General features: G+C 41.3%; 1 long non-coding RNA gene and 1 pseudogene across 1 annotated transcript in view; one reads left to right on the plus strand and one right to left on the minus strand.

Moving 5' to 3' along the window:
- The first annotated feature begins 10384 nt into the window (after window positions 1-10384).
- The window catches only part of LOC113918116, a 75006-nt gene continuing 61910 nt past the window's right edge, over window positions 10385-23480 (plus strand). The window contains exon 1 of the long non-coding RNA XR_003518445.1: window positions 10385-10441. This is a non-coding gene — a long non-coding RNA (uncharacterized LOC113918116). The remainder of the gene's footprint in view (window positions 10442-23480) is intronic.
- Window positions 15627-15901, minus strand: LOC118356053 (annotated as a pseudogene).

A 23480-nucleotide genomic window follows, 5' to 3' on the forward strand; every position in this document is an offset into this window, starting at 1 on the left:
TTTAGCTCAAAGGTTGTTTTTTTTTTTCTTCTTCTTCCTTCTCCTCTTCTTCTTCTTCTTCCTCTCCTTCTGTGTCTCTTCCTGAACACAGGCAGCCAGAGATTCAGGCCCCCAGATTTCTCTCTGCAGAGTGTACTTTACCTTTTGGATGGGACTTTAAAGACTTTAAACAGCTTGAGACTTATAGTTTGCCACAGGAGCATGTAGCAAATTCCTGTTTCTACTTTTTGAACCAGGAGCTGGAGTATAAGAGCCCCGCGCAGGAAGTCGCAGGTGGTGGGAAAGGGGAAACAAGGTCATTTTCAACCATGTACATTGAGGTTGTACCTTTAAAGTCAATTCTAAATTTAATTGAAAGCTGAGGGCAGAGAAGCCAAGATCGGAGCAATGTGGTGATTTATTCTGAAGCCTGTAAGAAGTCATGCGGCTGAATGTGGGATGAGCTGGGGCTTTAATAAAAATGGCACTGGGGAAGCCAGCGGGAAGAGGCACAAGAATGGAACTGGGTTAGATGAAGGATCTCCAGGCCTGAAAGGGAGCGGGGGTCTGAGAGAGCAGTGTTTGCCCAAACTCTGCTGTTTTCACCATGATGGATGCACATAAGTAATCCGCATCAAAAGCAAAAACGAAGATCAGACAGAAGCCACCAAGACTCTTTAGACAGTGAATTTTGCATGAAATCATTAAGGCATCCAAATTGCAGTAAGGCTCTGGAATGAAGGGCAATGAGAACTTACCTAATATTATTTCTAGCTGAAATTTAGCTGAAGAAAAATGACATGTTCCTTTATTAAAACACTACAGGACTTGACAGCAAAGCTCCCACACATTTCTATGGGTGTTATTGTCTACTAAATTATATCGGACCATTGCTACAGAAAATCCATAACGTGTTCTCAGGATCAAATCTTCTCTGTTGACAAATGTTTAGGAACAATCTTTCTGAGCTAAGAGGAAAAAAAAAAAGGAGGAAACAGAAACTTGTTAGCAGATATTAAATTAGAAAGGAACTGAGCTAGAAATTGTACTTCCTGCCTGGGTTCTAGGCTCTCTGACCTGAGTAAGGGGCTGTTTGTCCCTCTAGCTCTAGGGACTTAAATGATCTGTTCCCATGACTCTAATTTTTATAGTATTTTTTTGGGGGGGTCAACGTCACATCCTATTCAGCATCACTATTTTTTATCTTAATCTTAGAACAAACAAATTACATGTTCTTTGCAGAAAATTCAGCCAATGCAAGAAAGAATCAAGAAGAAAATAAACATCACTTGTAATCTTACCATCCAGATAGCCACTGTTAACATTTTGGTCAATATCGCTCTGATTAAGATAATATTCAAAGGACCGGGAAGGTTTCACTTCAGAGAACCAGGCGCTGCTTCCTGTTGAGGAGTAATTGTCACATTCAGAATTTGGATGTGGTGGTGGTGGCTCTTGTACAAATCTTTAGAAAAAGTGATCACCAACTTCGAGTGAGCCTTTTTTCATTGCTCTCTTCTTTCTAGTTGGCTGGGTTGCTATGAAGATCTACATCTCCAGATGAAACCCACACGAGGGTCAGTCTGGATTCGGTGAATCACGTGCTTGTGACTACCAACTTTTGGCCACCACCAAGTTTCAAATAACTTCGTAGGGGAGTTTAAATCTTTATTTGTGTGTGCGTGCGTGCGTGTGTGTGTGTGTGTGTGTGTGTACACACGTGCGCTTTTTGGGTAATTGGACAAGGACTGGATAGCAATAATAGAAACCTAAAAATAATTGATAAGTTGGGGTACAGAAATGAGGAATGAAGTTTCTTCTAATTATTTCCTTTATTCTTGTCACAATATTTGTGGAACAAATGAAAATAGTAAGAAAAAAGGTGACGGGGAGGGGGGCAGATGAGGATGAGGGAGTGGGCATGAACCAATTCTTTAAAAACAAGCAGTTTTGTAAATGGCAGACTTTCAGCTTTCTAGTTTCAAAACAAATCTCAATAACAATGCTTTTGCGGGGCACCTGGGTGGCTCAGTCGTTAAGCATCTGCCTTCGGCTCAGGTCATGATCCTAGGGTCCTGGAATCAAGCCCCGCATCGGGCTCCCTGCTCGGCGGGAAGCCTGCTTCTCCCTCTCCCACTCCCCCTGCTTGTGTTCCCTCTCTCGCTGTGTCTCTCTCTGTCAAATAAATAAAAAACAAGCAAACAAAAACAATGCTTTTGCGTTGAAGTTTATTAAATTCAAAAGCAAAAGACCCAGGTTCCAATCCCCCGGCTAGCTGCTGTTGTTTCTCTGAGCTTCAATCTCCTCATCTATAAACGAGATCATAATACTGCTCTTACCTAATTGACTTTACAAAAATGTAAAAGAGAAGTTCGAATGAGGTAATTATGTGAAGAATAATGTTATTTTAGGATTCTGAGACCTTGTGGTTTTACACTTATGTTTGATGGTTAGAATTACTTTGATTTGCCATAGAATTTCACGTTTCTAGGAGATTTCCCTCATGATAATGTTGCTTCTGTTATAGCTGATGGTGTTTAAGTTCTCCTTTCAGGGGGTCAGAGTAAAGCCGTGGAAATTTAGGCATGAATTTTGAGAGGCCTTGGACAAGTAACTTAGGCTCACTGAACCTCAGTTTCCTGTCCTGTAAAATGGGGATATAAGATCTACCTTTCAGAGCTGCTAAAAAAATTGGGAATAATGTATGTAAAACACCGATTGGCCACAAAATAAGTACCCTTTCTATGGTGGCTTTTATTGTTGTAGCAGGATAAATTTTTAAAATACTCTCCCTCAGCTCTCTACTCTCACGGTTCATATGTAACATATGTAAAAATACAAGGACGGGTTGCTCAGAAACTCCTGATACACTGCCCTTCCAGTCTTTGGGAATTTTTTTTTCTCCCTTAGGAAATTTTTCTAACTCAGTACTCTGGGAGCAAGTCCAATACCTTAGTCTTCTAAGGGATTCTGTTTGCTGATGATTCTGTTCGGAAAAGGCAACCAGTGAATACAGTCAAGACAGAGTTTAGTTTTACCAGCAAATTTGGACTTTTCTGTAAACTGTCAGCCTGGAAATAAGACTAAAGAAAGTCACGGCCATCTGCCAACCTGTACCAAGAGAAACAGGCACATAGTCAAGAGGTTTGTCAGCATGTTATGATTCTGGTTGTTTATTCAAAAGCATGTCTTGGACACTAATTATGCATTATCCAGAGCTGCCTGGGCTCTGGGGATGCAAAGCTGAGAGGTAGTGTTCACTGTGGTTACTTTTTTTCTTTCCTTTTTTTTTTTTTTAGTTTTATTTAAATTCCAGTTAGTTAACATTCAATGTGATATTAATTTCAGGTGTACAATGTAGTGATTCAACACCTATATACGACAGCCCGTGCTCATCACAAATGCCCTCCTTAATCCCCATCACCTGATTAACCCCCCCACCCACCTCCCCTCTGGTAACCATCAATTTGTTCGCTATAGTTAAGAGTCTCTTTCTTGGTTTGCCTCTCTCTTTTGTTTCCTTCCACAATCATTTGTTTTGTTTCTTAAATTCACTGTGGTTACTTTCAGTTTCAACTCTCAGGTTTGGCTTTGGAAGGATATGAGTTTGAATCCCAGTTTAGCAGCTTCGGGGACCACTGCTCCAGTGGGGTACTAGCTGAGTGATGTTATGTAAGCTGACCAATCTCCCTGAAAATCAGTTTTTACACTGGTACACTGGATAAAAACAAAGTGTCTGCTTCCTAGACAAAAGAATGAATTGAGAAAATGAGTTAAAGTGCCTGGGTCTGCCACATGATAGGTATTCGGAAAATTATAATAGTGGTTGTTATTAGTAATGATGAGATGGAATTTTCATCTGCGAGGAATGCTCACAGAGTGGCAGGAAAACGGTGCACGAATCAAGCCCTGAATAAAAGTATGTGCTCGCAGTGCTTCGGTATTATGAAGGCAGAGGTAATGCAGGCTGTGTGAAGAGGATAAGATCAGGGGAGGTTTCAAAAGAGGTATTTGACCCTCACCTGGAAAGGTGGATAGAAATTCTCCAGGAGGAGATGGGGAGAGGGTGGTCCAGGAAGAAGAGGAAGCACAAAGTGGGCATAAGGGTACAAAGGATGGTGCTTGGGCAGGGATGCTGTCCTGTGTCTTGCATGGAGCACGGTCCCATGGTTAAGAACGGTGGGAGATGAGGTGGAAGGGCACTGCGGCTCCAGACTGGAGATGGCTTTGGATATGCATTGCCGCTGGGCTTGGTTTCTTGAGCAAGAGACAATGCAGTTGTGCTAGACATCCTCCACTTGCTCCTGCAGATTCATCCTTCACCTACCTCCATCTGCTCATGACCTAGGGGGCTGACATGTTGTGGACCTCATCCACAGGCTCCCTTGACCTTGGCTTCCAGTAGAATCTGGCCAGTGGGACACAGGGAAGAAATCAGAAGGAAGAAGACTGAGATTAGGGTATTTATTCCCTTGATGGAAGTCATAGCACCTGTCAGTTGGCTCTCCCACAAAGCTCTCTACAAATACTCCTTCTATTACCCTTTCCTAAATTACCCAGTTTGAGACACCAAATGTTCTGTGCCAGGACTTCTGACTGAGACGTAATTTAAATAAGTAATAAAAATCAATGTGTTTGTTGGGGGAGGACAAGGGCAGAGAGACCATGGCGCCAATGCCGAAAGACACGAAGTTCCATGGCATGCGATTTAGCATGCGATAAAGCATAAAGGTTTGTCCGTTCCTTTGTGGCTGCTAGTCTGGAACAACACGGAGACACGGCATGGCTTCTTGGAAAGTGTCCTCTTATCTCTAAGCAATAATGAGGACATGACTGACTCATGACATGATTGAAGGGTGCCACCGTGAAATGCTGTTCCCCACCCCTGTGGGTGGACTGACTTCAAGAGGAAGACCTTGAGATAAGCGGTCTCATGTCAAGATTGTTTTTATTAGGATAGCCACAGAGGATAGACAAAAGGTGGAAGTGGTTGTGATGACTGAGGGGGCAGATTATCAAGAAAACCCCCTTCTTCTAGGCCCATTTTTCCTATGCAAGGAGCCAACAGAGCTGCTCTTCTCCACCTCCGCTCTTCACCTTACCCCAAGTATGTAGGCAGAGTCTACCCCGTCTCCCCCCCACTCCTGTCCATCCTGTGCTCTGGGAAGGATGGGATGCAACCATTTCCTTTTTACGGCTCTCCCCAGGGGTTTGAATTCTGAGCCTCAGCTTTAATTATGTAATAAAAACATATGTTTTCTACTGCAAGAATTTTAGACAGCAGTGAGGAGGAGGAGGGGGAGATGGGGTGAGGATGTGAGGGTAGACAGGACTAAGTGACTTCCACTGAGCAGTAATTGCAGTGGAGAGTAGAAGACCATTCTCAGACCTCGGAGGCATAGCTGGAAGCATTTCATTCAATAATCATTTCAGATTGAGAGCTGTGTATGCAGGGCACTGCTGGGCTTTGGGGAAATGCAAAGTGGAATGGAGGGGGATAATGTGGGGAGAGCAGGAGACCTATACACACATATGTAAGTAGATGAAGGAGCTGGGATGGGGTTTAGAAGACAAAGAGATGAGATCAGGTTGTGGGAACTGGACCATAATGACAGTATTTGAACTGGGTCTTGGAATGTGGGCAGACATGGAAATATCAGGGGATTTCTGGGCCCTTCTTCTTCATCCTTGCCACCTTTCTTGCCCTTCCCCCAGAGCAATGAATTTGCTTCATTATGTGTAGAGAACAGTTTCAAATATTTGATGAATAAGTATTACATAGATAAAATTTATCCAGGATATGCTTCAAGGTGTATGTGGTCTAGCACAAATCATATTTTGCATCAGCTACCTTCATCATCACCTCAACCACACCAGCAGTAAATTAATATCTGCTTCTGATTACAGAATTAATACACAAATACTTTTTGATCTTAACAAAATTGAACCATTTTATTCATGACAGAAGTTCCCATTGAAATCACCACCCCCAAACCCATATTTACTTCTAGAAATATATTGTTCTGTGTGTGGGTCTGTGGTTACATAATGGTATCACACTGTGTGTTCATTCTGCAGTCTGCATTTATCACTCAATATATCTTGGAGCTCATTCTGAGTTGCTTCACAGAGATCTACCCTCATTCTTTTTAATCCCGCCTAGCATTTCTTTGTTTCTAGAGATAGTTTTGGAAACACTTTTCATTAGTTTTTCAGAAACATTCCTGATGATAAAAATCACCCAGACCTATCCACGGCCTTCCCCAAGAGAATGTGTTTCTGTAGGACTGGGAAGGCGGTTGAAGAAATTATTTTCCAATATTGCAGGTGATTTTAATTTTCAGTAAGTCTGGAAACCCTCTCATGGTTTGCTTAACTATTTCCCTATCAAAGTGCATTTTAGCAGTTTGAATTTTTTTGTATTACAAATAATGCTGCAGTGTACATCCTTATACCTTCTTCCTAGTGCATGTGTATTTTTCTGAGGTTGATACTGAAAAATGGAACTGATGGGTCAAAGAATGTGTGCATTTTAATATTATATTAGATACTGCCAAATTGCCTCCTAATGTGGCTAGAGCTGTGTTTGGCCCCATCACTGTCTCAACCTTATTCTACTTAGTATATTAGAAAGATGAATTACATCTGCTTTTTCATCATGTCCCAACATCAAGTTGTACCAGAACTCATCATCATACCTCTCCCAGGCTGTTCTTTACTATTCCAGTAAAAGGAACTAAAGCTCACCCAGATACCTGGAGGTTCCCGGCTGGCTCAGTCGGTGGAGCGTGTAACTCTTGATCTCCGGGTTGTGAGTTCAAGCCTCATGCGGGGGGTAGAGGTTACCAAAAACAAACAAACAAAAAATAAATAAACTTAAAAAAAAAAAAGCAAGCAAGCAAGCAAGCAAGCAAGCAAGCTTACCCAGATACTTAAGCCAGAAATCTGGGAGGCTTCTTAGCTTCCTCTTACTTCTTCTCACTCCCCAGCACTAACTGGTCACAAAGATTTAGCAAATTTTATCACTTTACTACCTGAAGACGTGTTTCCCATCACTACATAATTCAATCCCTCCCTTTTTTTTTTTTTTACTTTAGACAATGTAATAAACTCCTCATGGATCTCTCTGCTCCTCCTTCCACAACCCCCTAATATTCGTACATATTAATTATATCAGCACACTGATTACAACACTTTTTTTAAAAGATTTTATTTATTTGTTTGAGGGAGAGAGAGAGAGAGAGAGAGAGAGACAGAGTGAGGGAGAGAAAGAACGAGAGGGGGAGGGACAGAGGGAGAGGGAGAAGCAGGCTCTCTGCTGAGCATGGAGCCCCTTTGAGGGCTGGATCCCGGGACTCTGGGATCATGACCTGAGCCAAAGGCAGATGCTTAACTGACTGAGCCCCTGATTACAACTCTTTAATGCCTACCAATTACCACCCAAATCAACTTTATACTTAAGGATTTGCAAAGAATACAAAATCAACCAACTACTTTTTGTCCAATTCTTGTCAAAGTCCTACTCGATAGAAATGTTATCTATGAAGAATTGTTTGAAGGACATGCAGCCTATCTATTCTTCTAGCTATTCTAGATTTTGGTTCATTAAAAAACCATAAACAATACTTAGTCAAAACTATTATAGTTCCCTGTAGAATTGCTTTCTATGAGTTATTATTTGCTTTGTCTATTTTCCTTGTAAGAAGCACGGCAAAAAAACTCTCTCTATTCTCAAAATCTAGAACAATGTTTTATTTACATAAATATTATCATATATATGCGCATATATATATATATATACCTACACACACACACACACACACACACACACACACACACACACACACACACACCGAATTGAAACCAATAGGAAAAATCCAAACTTAATCATCCTCCCTAGGATGTCTTTTCTGGTTATTTTTACCTACTATACATTACGTAACCCCAGACCTACTTACTCTTCCCTGCATGATCCAACCTTTGTTATGCCTCTGTGCTATATCCTCTGCCTGGACTCCTTCCCCCGCCCCCCTTCTTGTCAAGCTGAGGACTCTATTCAGCCAAAAGACCAACTCAAAGTCACTCCAGGTAAGCTGAGTTGCTCCTTCCTCTGTGCTCCCATAGCACATTACCTATCAATCAGCGCTTCTCACACTGCTTTGCAGTTACCTGCTTTTATGTCTATCCCCTCCTCTAGAATGTGTGTTTCTCTAAGTCAGGGCATGGGTCTTCCTCATCTTTATATCCCTCACACTGCCTAAGAGAAGCATGGAACTTCACACAGTAGCTGTTTAATAAGTATTTATGGAATAAATGAGTGGATAGCAGGGCTTTGTGATATGAACAGAGGCAACTCCTTTTAATCTTCCTTCCATCCAGTGCAGCAACCTGGAGCCCCTGAAATGGCCACAATTACCCAAATTGTCATAACTGCTATGGACAGCTGTGATTGCAAAAAAGAGAAGTCTTGAGCTATGAAGGACATTTCACCCCCTGGCCTTTGGCACCGAACGTATATGGCTGAATGTCCATGGCCAGAGGACACAGCCTGCCATGTCTGAGATTATCCTTCTGCCTAAGAGCCTGGCTTGTGGGGTAAGAGCAGAGGCTGGGGTGGGGAAGTTTGGACATATTATATATTTTTTTCTTTTGATGGTACCACCTCTTCCTACAGAAGGCTCAAAAACTTTGGAAATTAAGTCATTCCACAAAGGGACAGTTTGCTGTGTTTGTTTTTAATACATCACAATGTATATCACAAACATATATACTAAATTCCATTAAAATACACAGATTTTTGGGTGCCTGGGTGGCTCAGTTGATTAAGTGTCTGCCTTTGGCTCCGGTCATGATCCCAGGGTCCTGGGATCAAGTTCCGCATTGGGCTCCCTGCTCAGTGGGGAGTCTGCTTCTCCCTCTCCCTTTGCTACTCCCCCTGCTTGTACTCTCTCTCTCTCTCTCAAATAAATAAATAAATAAATAAATAAATAAATAAATAAATAAATAAAATCTTTAAAAGATTACACGGATATTTTTTAGCGTCAAAGAAGTCAGCAAATATTTTCTATCCTAAGGTGAAGTTGTGTCTCTTGAGCAGTCAGAGACCACGCTTTGGGTTTTGTCCTGTGTGTGAGATAAATGTCATACTATGTATTTTGAAAAAGAAAGCAAATTTTAAAAAGAGAAAGCAAACCAAGGACCCATCACAAGCAGTACAATGGAATGAGGAACAACTGGGTGTAGAAAGAAGGACATCTTCATTAGTACTTATTAGATGTCCCATGGGTATGGTAAAGGCATAATAAAGCAGCAGTTTTGACTGGACCCTGTGGAGGGCTTGGGGGGACATGGAGGAAGGGAGGGTGGTCTTGCTTCCTCCTGGGAAAAGCCTGACTCCTGACTTGGGGTTAAGGCTTCCTGGGAGGCCTTAATTAACCACCAGGGAGTTCCATTCAGGGATTTTATAGTTTTCCACGACAACTTTTAATTTAGGGTTTTTCTCAATGTTTGAGCCCGAGTTTCTGTTACGGTTAAGTTGGTGCCAAATTGTGTTACTTTCGTTGTACCTGGCTAACAAGAAAAAAGCATTATTAGACCTGATGCATAAGAGACATGCTAGCACCATGCCAAGATGTAAGAGTGCCATAGCCAGCGGTGGAGGGCGGTTTCACAGAAAAGCCATGAGAAATTGGGTCATCAACTAGTACACAGCGTGGCCTGGGCATGGGGACCAATGAGAACCTGCTATTGCGTGTGCTCTGGAAGAGCCATGATTTGGTTTCAGCAAAATGTCACCAACTGTCACATTAAATTAGTGTTCACTTGGGGGCGCCTTGCTGACTTGGTTGGAAGAGCATGTGATTCTTGATCTCTGGGTCACGAGTTCCAGCCCCATGTAGGGTGTAGAGATTACTTAAAGAAAGGAACAGCTAAACAAACTTAAAAAAATTAGCGTTCACCTGAATTCCACCAGTTTGGGATTTGGTTTTCATTTAAATTTATTTTTACTGTATCGTTGCTTAAGTTCCATGTATTGAAGGAGTTAATGCCTATAAAAATAATACTATCTTATTTAAATGATATAATTAAAAGAGCCTAAGTCAACACTGGGTTCCTAAGAGTTTGGTGTTTTATTTTGTTCTCCTTTGAAAGGGATCTGTACCTTGTTCAAGACTGAGAAACATTGATTTGAAATCTCCTTCCTCCAACAGTTGGACATCGGCCTAAGTAGAGCTCTGCTCTAAGGGCAGAAAAACTAGGGCTGCTAGTCTCTTACAGTGGTCACATGAGAGCATGAGAACCTTGGCCATTTGACCGACGAGCTGACATGAATTGTCCAATATGGACAAAGGACCTCACACATTAAACCTCATTTAATTTTCACAACCGCCATTGTCCTGATTTTACAGGTGGAAATCAATAGGCTCGGAGACGATAGGAAGTCAAGCCCGGGCGGACTTAGGTAAGTGCTACGGTGGGATTCCAACCCAAATATATGTATAGCTCTAAAAGTCAGTTCCAGCCTTCGCTTTTTAATTTTTCATTTTTTTCTAGTCTTCTATCAAAATTATATATGCCCATGGTTTAAAGAATAAAATGGTTCCACAAGGTTTACAAACAAACGCAATAGTTCTCTACCTCTCCGTCCGCCACTTTCCCCACCCCAAAGGCCATCACTTTCATGTGTCAGCCGCTGCTTTTTATATTGACCTCCATGTCTCTATCTCATATGCTTAAATTGCAGACTTCTTGATTTTTTCAGTTGTAGGTGCTAAGTAATAACTTTTCACTGTGGAAGATGAGGGTTGGCTCTCTTCCTCCCTGCCCCCCAGGACGCTCTACTACACACACAACCTTCCTCATCCCCTCTGCCCTCCCAATTTAATTATGTCAGATTTTTTGTACCATCTGCACGAGGGTTTACACGACAATGACCATTCACAGCTGAGTCATTTTGTAAGCCATGATATCGCTTACTTTTTCCATTTGCCTTGTGTTCTGTGTGTTTTGTTTTATTTTCTTTTAATCATTTCAATCTATACTTTTTGGGATTTGGCTTCACTGGAGATATGCAGATAGATCACATACCCTACCAGTTTTATCCCTTGTAGATTCTCTCCAGGGGCATTATGGTTTGCAGCAGTTTGGGCTAGCTGCTCTCAGAGATTCCTTTTACCATCACCCTGTAAACTCCCTTCACTCCCCAGTGAACTGAGGACCACCCAGACGCCCCCTGTTTATCTGTTCTTTTTGGAACTCCTGTTCTTTGGATATTACACCCGTAAGAATATCTTTTATCTTTTCTTTCCTATGTTCTGTCTAATTTTTCTTACCTTTAGTTTTCTTACCTCTTAATTTTCTGGCATAGTTTATGGGGCATCTGGGTGGCTCAGCTGGTTAAGCGTCTGCCTCTGGCTTAGGCCCTGATCTCAGGGTCCTGGGATGGAGCCCCGAGTTGGGCTCCCCACTCAGCAGGGAGTCTGCTTCTCCCTCTGCTCCTGCTCCCATTTGTGCTCTCTTTCTCTCTCAAATAAATAAAAATCTTTACTAAAAAAAATGTTTTTGGCATAGTTTTATCTTTCAACACTTTTGTTGTGTTTTTCATATTTTTTATTTCTAATCATTCTTTTTTGTTTTTTGAATGTTCATTTAAACATAATAGTCCATCCTTGTTTCATAATTGCGGTATTTTATCTGATAGTATTTTTTTCTTATTGTATAATCTTTGTTTCATTCAAATTGCTATTTTCTGTCCATTTGTTTTAGTCACTGTTCGAGGCCTTTCTTAGCAATCTGTCAATCTTATCTGTCTGCTCTGATCTTAGTGGTTGGGGGCTTATCAACTGGGGTTCATTGGGGGGCCATATGGCTAGACCTTTTAGTTGGGGAAACTCTAGGGTAGGTTCGTATCTTTAGATTTTTTTCCTTTTCGGTTGTCAGAGAAGTGCTTCCATTTTTTGGTTGAAGGGTGAAGGCATGGCAGCTGAGTGTGGAGAGGGCACTGGCGCTGTGCACACTGGTGTGGTGTGCATGGGGAGCTCTCAGCATCTGCAATCAGACACCCTTTGACTTTGTACAGTACTTCTGTCTTCAGCTGTGCCCCATCTCTCTCCACTCCAGAGACCCTCTGTTTTACTCTCAGAAAATACATCTTCAATCCTTTGCACGGATGGGGGGGGGGGTTGTTTCTTACCCAGCTATACAGGGTGGGGGGCAGGACCTGGAGTCCCCCAGGGGAGGAAAAATAGCCTTAAATGTATTTTTTAAATTAATCAATTAATTTTATTATTATTATTAACATATGTTTTATTTGTTTCAGGGGTACAGGTCTGTGATTCCTCAGTCTTACACAATTCACAGTGCTCACCACAACACCTACCCTCCCCAATGTCCATCACCAAAGCATTTTTCTCAATGAAAGGCAAATAGTTGTTAAAAGTAGAAAAATTATAAGTAGACCAAGACAAAAAAGTAGAAAATAAAAACCATTCCAAATCTCAATGTCCAAAGATAACCACTGCTAACCTGTTGGTATATTTCCTTCTCATCTTTTGACCTGTGTGTGCATTTTTTTATGTTTGTTTTATTTCTTCAAGTAGAATTGTGGGAATGCAATGAGTATTGCTTCTTCATTGTATGAGATTTTTCAGGAATGGCTTTTAAAGACTCTTACCAGCTTCTTGTAGGTAAATGCCTTTTGGAATCTAATAACAAACAGGACTGAATTAGTAAGCCAGTCCCTGAATTTGGAGGTTAAATCCTACCCCTGTCCCCATGTGCACATTTTATCCTTTTAAGTTAGTTAATAGGGAAGGGAAACATTCAATAAAAAGAAGTAAAATGCCCTTAAACCCACCAAAGGTTTTTAGGAAATGCACTTCGTTGCATTTTTAATTCATTCCTTTTCACTAGCAACACCAAAGTTGAAAGTGTCAGGAACTCACTGTGAGAGAGAAAAAATAATTTGTTATCAAAAGTAATAGGATGAGATCTTGGAAACCCAATTCCATTGTTTTGTAGAATTAATTTCAGCAGGTCACGTGCTACTTGCATTGACCTAAAGCCAAACAGGGGCAACACAGACTGGGCATAAAAGAAATGCGTGTTTCCTGATACAGGGGGGTTGCGGGAGGTAGCCTTTGACTTCTTTCTTCGTTTTGGGGAATTCGGTCCCCTACATTTGGCCCCTTTCCCCCAACCTATTTTGCACCTGCCCCCCATCAAAAAGAACAAAAACTTGTCTTGCTAATGTGCCTGGGGAAGAACTCACTAAAATAGGCATTGCAGATTAAATTTCCTTCTGGGTATTAGTCACATGAAGTATAACTACCTATGTAGGGATCCTGGCAAATTGTGTATTCTAACCAGGGTTATAGGTCCCTCTCCTCCTCATGCCTTGTGGGTTATCTATTCTCTAAGAAATTGTGTACAACTTTCTGCTTATACATAATTGGATTTGTTAGGTATGTCCCCATCGAGGATAAGATTTTTCATGAATAGGTTTATTAATATTACCATAGAGATAAAATACAGGAATTTCTCCAACTGAATATGAGTACCTTAATATGCATGCGCAAAAAAGAAATGAAAAATAAAGCAAACATATTTTGTCTCTGCTACCCATCTATTAGCTCTTGAAAGCTGGCCAAAACCAATCTTATTAAGGTAACCTTTCCCCAGTGCACATTACAAGGCCCAGCCATGATAGGGTCCTAATAAACATTGAATAAATGAGTGAAACTGAATGTGACTTCCATTTTTCAGATTGAGTTTAGGGAACTGAATTCCACGTTAACTCAGAAGAAATCCATGGGAGGGACTCATTTGCGAGGAGGCCCCCGTGGGTGGTTGTCAGCACAATGCAAACATTCTTCGCTTTGTCACCCTGCCTCCTTCTTACCACTGGCCCATTCCCTCCCTCTGTCTGGGTGTCAAGAATGTGGAAGTGGAGAAGCCCTTTGCCCCTTTCCCTGCCCTTTTCATCCTCCATTTTGCTGGACTCTCTGCCGCATTCCGTCGCGCACCATGGTCTCCCTTTCGAGCCTCGTGATCAGCGTGGACAGCCTCCCCCCATCCCCGGCTGCTTCACCCATTGCCGAGGTTGAACCAAGCCCCTCGCTCACACTGGCATTTGGGCTTCCCTCTTCCAGTTTAAATGATGCCAGTGCTACTTGTGGGCCAGTTATCCTGGCTGTGAAGGAAGTAATAGTCAAAGAGAGAAATGATAAAGTGGAAGGGAGGTGACAAGGTTGGGAAGGACGGGGAGAAAGCGTTGGCAAGGAGGCAGTTAACATACAAACAAACAAACAAAAACAATGTCCGGAACTTTTTATACAGTTAAATGTATCTAATTATTTTACTCTGAGATGATGAGCTCTCAACAGTTTCTGGGTTAGTGCGTTCTTTCTTTTATGAGCAAATGGCAATGAAATAAAGAGTTGGTAAGTTGGTTCATAATTTTATGATTATTTTTTAAATGAAATTGTATTGGTCTGGGAAATCCCAATGCCTGGCAGAGAGATTGAGAACTCTTAATGGCTTTGGAGTCAGTGTCTAGGCTTAGACACTACTTTGTGTCCTTGGGCAAGTGACTTAACCTTCTGGATTTCAGTTTCCTCATCTGAAAATAATAAGTCCCTGGGGGAGGTTAAAGATGACAATGAAAGACACGTGCTTAGCACCACGTGGAGAACATAGAGCTCACTGTTAGTTTTTATTATTATTAATCTAAAGATAAAAGGAATTCACTTGTATTTAGGTACTTGTTAAGGGACTAGCTTCATGTGTGGGGGTGGGTTTTAAGTGTTGGCAGACTGACAACAATTTGGGAGGACCAGGTTGATTTTTCTCTAGTATAATTGGAAAGGCGATGGCCTTGGTAGCAGATCTGTGTTTGTAGCCTGGTTTTGCAGTGTACCAGCAGAGTGACCTTGGGTAGTTTAGTTGACACCGGAGCCTCATTATCTCCTCATCCATCAGATGGGGTAATCATGCTCACTATGCAGCGTTCTTGGAAGGCACCGTGTTCAATGATGGGTACTAGTAATGGCCCAGCACAGTAAATAGCTGTTGGCATAATTAATTTTCACATAACCCTTTAAGGCAGGTTTCATTATTACCCCCAGTTTAAATATAAGAAAACTGATGCAACAGTGTTGTATGGTATCTGATGGTAGCTACGCTTGGGGTGAGCATAGCATAAGGTAGTTGTCCATTCGCTAAGTCGTACACCTGAAACTAATGTAACATTTGTGTGTGAGCTATACCTCAATTTAAAAAAAAACACATACGTGTAAGAAAACTGAGAATAAAGTACCTTGCCCAAGGTCACACAGGTGGAAGAGCCCAAATATGAACCTAGACTGTCTTTATTTTATTTTCCTCTGACCAGATTTATTGAACATAACAAAATTCTATGTACAAAGTGACCTGGATCTGCTGCTTCAAAACATGATCTTTTCTTACTAATATTTTGATAAGTCAGTCCATCGAGTGTCAAAAGCAGCTTAGTCTAAAATTAATGGAAAAGTGCCCAATGCACACTAAATAAATGGCCTAACTACTGGAACTGTAATAGTTCTGCAATACAATCAACATCGGTAGGATCGAGCCCCCGTGACAGGCTGTTGGAGAACTGATATGAGATGTCAAGAGGCTGCTTTGGGCACTGCCGCTGTGATGCTGTCATGTTTCTGGATCCTAATGTTCCCATTATCTGATTCTAGGCACACCACAGGAATATCAGTAGGGTCTGAGGTCAGCTGAGCCACTTGCTGGGCTAGAACAGATATCACCCCAGCACGCTCATCTGACAGGGTCCCACGGCAGCCCAATGAAGTCCTTGTGAATCTGTGCACAGGACTCTGACGATGGATGGATTCTTCTTTGTGTCCTCCAAGTGCTGCTCCAAGGTGGTCTCCATCCTGCCCGCTGTCTGCCCCCCTCAAACCTAGACTGTCTTTAAAGGCCACTCCCTTAACCACTAAGCAACACTTTAAGGATAAAGGTACCCTGTGGAGATGGTCTGGGGATGCTCACCAGTGAACTAGATTTGGGAGGAGATGCAAATCACAAAGGTAAACAACATCGATTTGGAGAGGAAAGACATTTCCTAGGGTGTATGTTCTTTTTTTTTTTTAAGTTTTTATTTATTTATTTAACAGAGAAAGACATAGCTAAAGCAGGAACACAAGCAGGGGGAGTGGGAGAGGGAGAAGCAGGCTTCCCGTGGAGCAGAGAGCCCAATATGGGACTGGATCCCAGGACCCTGGGATCATGACCTGAGCCCAAGGCAGATGCTTAACGACTGAGCCACCCAGGCGCCCTAGGGTATATGTTCTTAATTCATATTTCTGAGGGGCCATAATTTGTTAGATTTTTCTATATACACAAAGTAAGCATCTAATAGCATTTGTTTGCTGAGTCAGTCTCCAGTTTGGGATTAACATACCTTCCTAGAATAAGAGGACTAAGGCACCATCCCTGCCTTGGGCATTGGGCACTTATTAGAGGGAGACCCACACACAATCGCACTGCAGGGAGATAAGCTTTGGAGCCGTGCTTGAATGCCCAGGGTTAGAACACTAGGCTGGGGGGAAAGGGGAGATGAAGAGAGGTGGCTGGGGGCAGCTTTCCCCACACAATTGTCTCCCGAAGTGATTACCTGACGTTGAGTAGGAGTTAGCCACATGACAGGGAGATGAAGAGCCTTCCAGGCCAGAGGTTGCAAAGTGGCTGCTCCCTTTTGGTCTGCAGATGTGTTTTGATTATTCACAACTACTTGCCAATGTTTAGCTATTGGGAGCTTTCACATAAATAAGACGATTTCTAGCTTCTCTTGAAAATCTGGAAACTCTAGAGGCCCTGGGCCCACCTTCCTGCCTGACCACAGTTGCTGGACCAGGGTGAGGGACACTCTGAGTGCGACGGCTCACTAGCACTGCTCCTAGCAACTGAGTTTCCTAGCCCTCTCTAACCCAGGGCCCCAGAAGAAAGGAAACAACATGGGGTTTGTACTGGCAGATGTTTAGTTGCTCGGATATTAAAGTTCCTGACACAGAGCTTCTGAAGAGGAGCCAAGCAAAGTGATTAAAAATCTTAATGGATTTATAAATGGCCAGTTGATTATATTAAATGACAACAGGAGGAATGGCAATAGTAAGAATGATTTCCTCTCTCTTTGATTAACTTTTCAGCTCAGAGGAGGGGGAATTTCTTTTACCCTAATTTATCGAAGGCATAAATGTGAATTTTGTATACTTTAAAATAATGATCCTCAAGCTTTGTTGCTTTTAAAAATACCAAGGCCCAGGCCATATCCCAGGCCAATGATATCACACCCAAGCATTCAAAGAGTTTTTTAAAACTCCCCAGGTGAGTCTGTTGAGCAGCTAGTTTTAGTTTTGAGCACCAGGGGTCTGATGCCGGCCTTTTTCACTTAATGTCCCTGGAGCACTGGCTCATCTCGGTGACCTGTGAGTCCATGGCAATGCTGTCCTTCAGAACATCATGATTCCAGACTGTTGGAAAGAAGCTCCAGCCTGAAGGCCACACGTGTTGGTCCCTCTGAGTCAGAGGAAAGCCCAATTCTAAACCCTAGGGAAAAGCAACTTCTCTGCATGTTGAAGAGGACTGTTGCTTTTTGGCACCTGGAGCATTTTTACCTGAGGGTTCTGACAATTTAAATAATTGGTATATGCTCTAACTATTCTGGCTGACAGAAGTGTGGTTTTGCTGATGGGTTGTAAAAACATGTAACAAATAGGCTTCAGGCTAAAGATATTTGGAGAGAGAGAGAGAGAGAGGGAGAGAGAAGGAAAGAAGAAAGGAAGGAAGGCAGACAAAACAATTAAGTAAGCTAGCTCTCTCATTTTATTCCACTGACTTGTTTAAAACATTTTAATCAGATTTCTTCCTTCAGGATAGCAACTTAGTGAATATGACCACATTTCCAGAGGTCCAGGTCCTTTTGGATGACTAACCTGTATAAAACTCGGCTAGTGTGAGCGGTAAATTATTTCAGCATAAACTAAAACAATTTCTCAAAGAAATGTTCCTGTGAAAAAAAATTGCTGAAAAAGACCCCCAACTGTCTAAACCCAATCTATACTTTTGGCCCAAGCACTGAATTCTCTAGTCCCCAGAAGGAAATATCAGTGAAAATTGTAGCTCTGCCTTCATATAAGTAAGCCATTGTAACAATACTTTTTGGCCAAAATACAAATGGATCATTGACTAAAAATGATGAAAAGTGAAGACTTCCTAAGCTTTTTCCACCCCCCCTCATAATCATCTCATGTCTTGGAGCTGAAGTATCTTTCTGTGAGACTTAAAACTGAAAATACATGAGTTACAAATTTAGCAGCTCTAGCTTCTCTACTAAGACAATGTTTGGATGCAACTCTTATTTCTGGGGCAGATCACACACTTGTTCGATACTTGAAGAAAATGAGTCAAGATAATGTCTTACACTGAAACTTGGCAGTCACTGGTTGAATGAAGAACTTTTAGAGCTAATCAGAATGTTGAGTTGTCTTCAGCTTAAAAATGATTTTGTTTCAACATATGTTAGCTGAAGCAAAAAATAATACAGTAGGAGCTATGCGTCTATCAGAGTGACTGACAGATTGAAATTCTCTAGAAAAATAGATTATTTTCCCTCAAAGAGAGTAAAGTTTTGGTTTTCAAAGTCAATCAGAAAACTAATAATTTGGACAGGAAAGGAATCAGCTTCTCTCTTTGAGACAGTATATTTCTAATGATTTTTATGGAGACTATAATAAGGATCAAGAAACAAAAGCTTGATATGGACATGTTTTTAGCTAGCAGATTGAAAAGAAATAATGGCATGAAATAAAGTGTTTTTTTCACACTGACAAAATTCTCCTGTCTTTTATATTGTCTGAAATAAAATCGATAAATAAAAAAAAAAATCTGTAACAGTTCAGATCTCTAATACTAGCTATCTTTTTGGTATGGTTAAAACCTTATCAGTTATGTTCCTATGTATTTTTTTAAATATTTTTGGGAAGATTCAGTCTTCTAAATACTAAGTATTTATATGTATATATAGTATTAAAATTAAATTTCGATGATAAGAAAATTTCCTGATATTCAGATTTCAACACACAATTTAAAATGTGATGGCTTATCTTGGCAATACTACTTCTAAGACTATGGGGGCAAACATACTTAAAAAGACATTTTAAACACTTACATTTAGGGGCGCCTGGGTGGCTCAGATGGTTAGGCATCTGCCTTCGGCTCGGGTCATGATCTCAGGGTCCTGGGATGGAGCCCCGCATCGGGCTCCCTGCTCAGCGGGGAGCCTGCTTCTCCCTCTCCCTCTGCTGCTCCCCCTGCTTGTACTCTCTCACTCTCACTGTCGAATAAATAAATAAAATCTTAAAAAAATAAACGCTTATATTTGTAAAAATATCAGCATTCTTTGATGAGGAAAGGGGAAACTCCCTCACATATCTGCCTGCCTTTAGTCTTTAATTTCCTTTCCATAAAATGGCATTGATGGGCTTGAGCGAAAAGTAGGTCAGCATGTGGAAGAAAATTTCAGATGCAAACATCATTCTTTCTCCTTTCTCCTCTAGATGTGACATCGCACCTGGGTGGTTCCCTGAAACAACAGCATAATTTTGTGTAATTTCTATAGCATCCTTCCTTAAAGGCTTTGGGGAGATGTCTGTCTCCTCCCTCATCCCTGAGAGGAACATGTGTTTTCTAAGCAGTGATGCTGTTACCTCCATTTTGTCACGTCTTGTCATGTCCAGCCTCAAGTCCTCCCCTCCCTTCTCCCGTCGGCTAACTCCAAGCTCAATGGAGGTGTCATGGACCCCTTTTCAGGGGAGCCCTCCCTGACCGCCCCTCTCCGGACAAAGTCTGGATCTGTGCTCCCTCTCCAGGCCCCCATGCCCCCTGCGTCCGGTTGGTGTCACAGTCTGTACGAGCCTATTGTCATTCTTCATTATTCCCCTTTCTTTAGACCGTCCATGAAGGCTGTCTTGTTCACTACTGTATTCACAGTGCCCAAAAAGTTGCCTGGCAAATAACAGCCCTCAGTTAATATTGGTGGAATGAGTAAATAAATGATAGCTCTAGAGAAGAATTCTCAGATAGAGGTGTAATAGAGCCATAGAGTAGGAAAACCTTAGTGAAATCTGGTTGGCAGTTGGTTAGCAATGCCAGTTGACCACACAGCTTCCTTCCATGGGAAATGAGAAAGTAGACAGACGTCAGTGGTCTGCAAATTTAGCTTTGGAAGCTACTTCCTTTAAATCTGTCTCTCCCTTTCATCTGCATTAAAGAGCCTCCCTGGATCTATAATAGACAAGAATATAAAAGCATCATTCTCTTTCTCATCCCATCCTGTTTACTCAGCAACCCCAGCCCCCGCCTTTGCCTCAGCCCACATGTTCTCTATTAATAAGAGTTAGGAGAGGCCAACCTCACCCAGCACAGTTTCCCCCCTTTCTTTTCTCCTCAGGGAGGCCTCAGCCAACTGCCAGAACTCATGAGTGAAAGGCCTTGCCTGCTCTTGGGCGCTTCTGGGGGAGGGTGAAGACAAAGGTGATGTCTGGGCCTCCAGTGTCTCTGAGGCCCAAATAACCTCAAATGTTTTCAAACCAGCAAGCAGCTCATTTAAAATTTGGTGATAAGCCATGGCCCTCATTTGGGGAAATTTAGAGGCACATTTTAAGGAGTAAACACATTTACTATAACTGGAAATGGGGCCAAATTCTGTGCTTTTGGAAAAGTCAGTAAAGCAGTCACACCCTGGTGCCTTCTAAGTGAATTAACGTACTGTATTCCGTTTGAGAGTCATTTCTCTCTTCATCTTTAATTCCTGCCCTGAGGAGCCATCTGTACTTGGAGGGTTATGTGCACAGGATAACTCACTGTGGACCGAGGACCTTCGTGCTCAGCCCTCAATGAATGACCCTTTCATACGCTGGGGGCTCCCTCTGATTTTCCAACTAACCCGAACTTAGCTGGGCGTAGAAATTTCTAACAGCAGAAAGGTTCACACAAATGTAAAAACAAAAGGCAATGGGTAAATTTTCTACATCCTTTTGGCTGGTATTGTTGATGTGGTGGTTCTTTTTTTAATCCATAAATGCCATATATTAATCCATGATACAATATTATTCATCTCAGGATCTCCTGCTTACCTTTGAAAAAGACAGATTAAAGTTCAAGTTATTTTAGGGCTTTGGTGGAGGGATGTTGCATGAATTCTTCTTTCAGGAGAGGCAAAATCCTAGAGTCCAGGAAGAGTTCATGCCTTTATGAGGTGAAGGGTATATTTCTTTCTTACCAAGGCTGAGGCCCAATGCTTGATTTAAAAAAAACAATCAATTAAGTAGCTGGAGTCATGCTGTCCATCAATACGATTGTCAGTCAACTATACCAATCAATGGACTTATTTACATTTGAATCTCTTCCTTCTTTTGTATAGACTTTTGGGGGCTCTTTTCTTTTTAAGGTTTTTACTTTATTATTTTCTGTTTATGCATTGTATATCCCTATTGTAGAAAAAAAGTAGAAAGTATAAAAAAAAGCATCACGAGGGGAAAAAGCCCACAGTGTTACCCCCGGAGACATACAGACGCCATTAACATGAGGGCCTGTTTCCCTGGAGACTTTTTTCAAGCCTACTTTTTGAACCCTGCCTGCTCTGCTTCGGAAATGCTTTTTTCCTTTTCTCTTTCCGCAGTACTTTTGCCAACAAAAGAGAATCCTTGTTGTGGCTGCATCTGAACGTGCAAAAACCCATCCCGCGGCTGGTTCTCATATGGCACATAGTAGGCACACAGGAAAAGTTTGTTCACTCAATAGGACTGATTATTTCCAGAGACCCAGTGAACTAACTCTTGGCTAACAGGTGCTATCCATCAGCTAAGCCACATGAGATAGGACATTGAATGCAACTTAGAGAGAATGACATGTTATAGGAATGTTAGTAAGTATGGTTTTTAACAGTTGCTCAGCAGTTAGGATGAAGAAGCTAAATTAAAGAGGATGGGTACTACTGAACTTCTCTTTTCTTGCCAGAACCCTTGTGAAGGGTAAACTCTGGGACGCCATAGGACCCTAAACGCTTCTGAAACCCAAGCTTGTGCATTTGGTTTCCACATTTTATGTCACCTAAACCTACTCAAAGTCTCCATTAAAGACTGTGAAAATAGCCCTTATTTTACATAGAATAAAATTTGGGGTTCTGAATTTCTAATTCATGCCTCTTACTTAAGTTCCCACACAAAACCTAGCATTCAGTTTCTGTAGCACCTCCACTGGGTTTCAGCATATCCTTTTCAGATCATTCACCAGACAGCATCCTACAGCTCTCATTCATAAAGTCCAATTATAAGACAAGAAATGTCAGGAATATACACTTTGAGAGTGGGAGGCAAACAGAACAGTACATTGTGACTTTGTAAGAACAGCCATGCATTTCCTCTGGGCTTGTTTTCAGTTCCTTTGTCAGCTGATTACATGGTCTTTTATAATTTCTCATCTACAGAATGGAGCTATTTGCTTGTGGATTATTTGAAAGACACAGGCTTATGCAAAAGAAAAACGAAATCATCATGATCTAGAATGATATTTCTGGCTACATGTTTTTGCTTTTCTTTTTCTTTTTTAACATAATTATAAGAATATAATTTATACTAGTGACTCTTTAGATGTATGAGACAAGTAAATATCCTATTAATTCAGTCTTATTGCATATGTAATGCTATATATGGATTTGTGATTTATATAATCGCATTGTCAATAATTTTATTTATTTTCATGTAAAGAAGAAGAATGCTATCTTACAAGCATTTTATTTTCAAAGCACACATGTTTTTAGAGCACACACTTTGTGCTCCTTGATTCCTACAAAAGTCATTTTAGTTTAGATACTTGATAGTTTACCAAATGCTTTCATTATACGTTATGTTACTTAATTCTCAGACTGCTCCCCAAATGTCAAAGTACCCTGGGCTTGAAATCCTTATCTGGAGGAGGCCTGGCTGGCTCAGTCGATACAGCATGTGACTCCTGATCTTGAGGCTGTGAGTCTAAGCCCCATGTTGGGCTTAGAGCTTACTTTAAATAAATAGATAAGTAGATAGATAAGTAAATAAATAAGCAAATAAGTAAATAAATAAATCCTCTTCTGTGGCTTTACCTTTCCATCCAGTCCCATAGATAAGCTTCCTCTTCTCTCAGCCTGCCATCCTTTTACTTGCTAACGCTAAGATGTGTGTAGTTCACAATGATGGCTCCTTCATGAATCTTTTCCCTAATTAATTAAGGTGACGTGAACTTATCTATTCACTGTGTCCCTTCACTACTCTATAAATTCAATTTTCATGTGAAGTTTAAAAAAAAATAGTTCTTTTTTCAAATTCTCAAAGCACATGACTATATCTTTTTTTTTTTAAGATTTTATTTATTTATTTGACAGAGAGAGAGAGACAGTGCACGAGCAGGGGGAGCGA

Source organism: Zalophus californianus, chromosome 1, assembly GCF_009762305.2.
Source record: "Zalophus californianus isolate mZalCal1 chromosome 1, mZalCal1.pri.v2, whole genome shotgun sequence".
In the NCBI taxonomy this organism is placed as follows: domain Eukaryota; kingdom Metazoa; phylum Chordata; class Mammalia; order Carnivora; family Otariidae; genus Zalophus; species Zalophus californianus.